Source organism: Amblyomma maculatum, chromosome 11 (assembly GCF_055883805.1).
Source record: "Amblyomma maculatum isolate TAMU_Amacu chromosome 11, ASM5588380v1, whole genome shotgun sequence".
In the NCBI taxonomy this organism is placed as follows: domain Eukaryota; kingdom Metazoa; phylum Arthropoda; class Arachnida; order Ixodida; family Ixodidae; genus Amblyomma; species Amblyomma maculatum.
The window spans coordinates 120329725-120333761 of NC_139354.1; positions in this window are offsets into that span (position 1 = coordinate 120329725).

A 4037-nucleotide genomic window follows, 5' to 3' on the forward strand; every position below is an offset into this window, starting at 1 on the left:
GCCTGGTAGAATGGTAGCGTTGAGAACATGATGGTTACCACGCGGAACCAAAGCATCCATACGATGGTGCAGTTCATCGTTAGAACAATGTACAATGCAGCGGCTTATTCAACACCTGCCAAGACTAGACATAAGTGCTAGGAAAGCTAATCCCGACGCGCATGGAAAGCAAAAGCAGGACCTCGACCGCTGGCAAAAGCGGCAATGAATGCGAAGCCCCGTTGTGACGGGAACAAGAACTACAAAAGATTCATAAACTGCTGTAGTGCAAAGTCGCAGCGGAAACTGGGAAAATCTACGACGCGCCGATGCAAGTAGTCGCCCCGCCGGCGAGGCGTAGTGATGACTCTATTCCTGCAATCTTCTCTGGATCAAGTAATCAGAGGCTCCGAAAAACGAAGTGTACGAGCCAAAACGTTGTGTCTTGAGTTGACGGCTGGCTTCACCGGCGCACACGCTGAAATTTGATGAGAAAATGCCGCGTCAAGGACTATTGGTTGCGACGGCCAGCTTTTGAGGAGAGACTTTATAAGCGGTCCTATGCCGGCGATGCTAGAATTGGCAATAGGCACAAGTTTTTTTTTCCAGCCAAAGTGTGCTAAAAGCATGCCCGTCATGTATTGACTTCATAAGCCGTTTTCTGGAACAAGCTTTCTTGTTAAATAAGGACCGGTGTTTCATCCAGATAACCGCACGGGTCGAAAACGTTTCATTACTGCTCAAAAACAGACAACATTTCATTCTTAGCGTTGAGGCTGTGATTCAGACTGAGTAACATTCTGTGCTTAGTTTTGGATTATTTCAAACATGCCCAAAAAGCCAAGAGTGAGAGATATCAGGTAAAGCGTGAACTATGAGCAAATAGGCCTTTACATCACACAACACAGTTTTTTGCATCTTTCAGCTGAGAAAAGTTTTAGGGCAAGCTTATTCTCTGTTTTGAAAATTTGCACATTATTCTGAACAACGTAACCAGTGTTTTGTTTTTCAAACAGACGAAGTACAAGCCGGGTAAACAGGCTATTTGTTCTTTGCATGGTGAGTGAACGGTAAGAGTAGTAAAACCGCAGCGTAAACTAATATTCCTTACATTTTCAGAAAAGTGCGAGGCGCTTTATAACGCTAGTTCTCATGGTATTTACTTGCAAACATTGTGATGTGCAACTATCTCAAAACGCAAGCATGTATATGAACCCGCACATTGGTGGCGATAAGGAGAAATGCACCTGCGCTTTTAAAACGCTCTTTCACATATCAAGAGGATCTAGGAACATCTAATTCCTACCGAAAATAAAACAACGATGTCGGAGCAGCTCGCAAGAAATAGGCGATGCACGTGAAGCGCCAAGTGTGCCGAGAGTGCTGCATACAATGCAGGCCAAATGAAGTAAAATAAAAACGAGAACACATTTGCTCTCGCAAATTATGCAAATGTCATTGATCAACAATTCTAAAGGACAGCTCTCGCGCCTCTCCTTGAAAATAGACGGCACTAGTATTGATATTCCACGTGCTGACTCATTTCGCTGCTCTTCTTTGAACGGGTTCGTTCTGTTCTCTCTTTTTGCTGATGGTACAGTACACGCAAATGCTAAGCGAAATAGCACATGAGCAAAAGGATTATATCTGTATTGAAATAACAGCTAGCAAACGTTTTGTGGCATAAATAGAGTTCTATCCATAGACCCTTAACATATGCTCAAACGTTTGGATAGAGAGCCGCTCTGGCGATATCGAAACATTTCTCAGACATCGCAGAGCCCGTGGACGCCACTTAGTTTCGCCTCCATTGAAACGCAGCTGCCGTGGTCGAGATTGAACAATTAAAGGAACAAGCCTTATTGTACGTTTGAGAGGACGCCACGGAGTTGTGGCCACCTTCAACTAACCAGGTCTAGATCCAGTTTTCATAGTTTTGTTGTATACAATAAATTAGTTTAAAGAAAGGAAAGACGCAGTATCTGTCAAACCTGAGAGAAGGAAACTGGGAGTGGAAGAGGAGTGAAATAGGTGATATAGTGGAAGGCTCCGGAGCAAGTTGGTCCCCTCTGGGCATTTAACGTGCGCTGATATTGTTGTGGTTGTAGGAAGAAGGTAAAGAAAAGGCATGGGCCTGCTACTAACTCTGTAGCTGAGCCTCGAGGTGGCCAACGTACTCCGGAGCCTTCCACTATATCACCTCTTTCACTCCACTTCCACTCCCATTTTCCTTCTCTCAAGTTTCACAGGTAGTGCGCCTTTCCGTTGTTTACAGTAATGCATAATACAGAACAAAAATATGAAAACGTAAAGGCGTCTACAATTCCGTGCCGTCCACTCAAAAGTGCGATAAGGCTTCTTCCTTTCCCTGTTCAATCCCGACCACGGCAGCGGCGTTTCGATGGAGGCGAAACGAAGTGGCATCCATGTACTTTGCGATGTTGTTGTGGCTGTAGGAAGATCGAAAAGGAAATGCACGGGCCAGCTACTGGCTCTGTATCTTGAGCCACCCTCCGCTGCCTGATCGCTTTATAGGAAGGGACAGAAGAGAAAATAGAGAAGATAGAAAAAGAAGAGGGAGAGAAAGGCGCAAGCCGCAACAACTGCCGTCGTCCACCACCTAAGCGGTGGCGGGTGCAATGATGGCCTACAGAAATAAAAATTCGGTGTCTGGCTCACCCCCGCCACATGCGGCGTTGACGTATACCATCCCACCCCCGTAAGGCCAGGAACTGCCCTTCTTTGCGATTGATTGATTGATTGAATGTTCTTTATTGATTTGGAAGGCTCATGGCCATGGAGGGGGATAAAGGGGAGTAGACAGAATCTTCATTGTTTAGAAGGTAGTCACTCGAATCACATTGCACTAACCAGGCCGCTAAGCGAGCCTTACTTGGCAAATATCATCTCTGTGTTAGCATCAGTTTCTAGAAAGGAACGGTTGTTCAGGCGGTAGGGTTTGATCACGGAGCGTCCAGTAGAAAAAGCAGGGCAATCCCAGAGTAGATGAGAAATGCCGCCGCGAGTTACAGTCGTACAGTGGGGGCACGTAATCATTTTCTCCGTATACTGGCACCAGCGGGCCATAATACGTGGCGTGTAAGCCGCATGGGCGATGAGCCTATTCAAAAAGACTTCTTGACTTCGGGTAAGGTGGGTTTTTCTCATAAAAGGAGAGTCTGGTGTGGCCACCTGCATGCGATGCTGACTGAGGCTACGAAGACTGGTTCGAGTATAGTGCATAAGGGCAAGAGAAGGGGTGAGTTGCCCGCCCAATGTCGAATAAGGATGAAGCAAAACCAGCGTCTCCAGTGCGAAACCAGTAAGATTTTCGCGCTGGTTTTGCACTGGATCTGCTGGGCACGCTGGAGGTCTGCGATATTCACTGGAGCAGTAACGGGAAGACACTGGCTGCACTGCTGCGATGGGAGAAAAACGCTGGGATTAGACGTTTGACGCTGGGTGTGTCGCTGGCATCCCCGATGCACTGGGAGAAGCGCTGTATGTGCGCTGGGCCGCACTGGTCCCAGTGCCCCAGTATAGCCGGTGCGGCCTGCGGCGTCAGCCGGAGTAGCATCCCTCAGGGGCCAACAGGGCCACAGCGTACTTTCAATCGACCATCGGGGGGCATATAAAAAATTATAGTTCAAGCAAGCGCTTTTTGCTGCGAAGTCGTTGCGCATTTGTAAGAAAACAAAGGCAAAATTTGTTTTCTAGAGTTTCCATGTTTCCATAGGTCGTTTCGAGCGTTTCGAGAGAGACAACAACCGCCGCAGATCGATGTCATGACACACTGGCGATTAACGCACAACTAAAGCTGGAATTGAATAATGTGGGCTACCATGCATAACCAACTTCACAGCTTATCTTAAGGGCACTCTAACATAATGATTACTGCCAAAATGTTCAATGCGGACTCAATCGCAGACGAGCGTAGCCTGCACCACGGCCCAGTATAAACAGCTGAAAGAAAAACTAAAACCAGGAAGAGAATAGTTTACCGAGCGATGGGCCCATGGGTCGAGCCGAGAACTGGATTTTCTTGAAACTTGAAACAT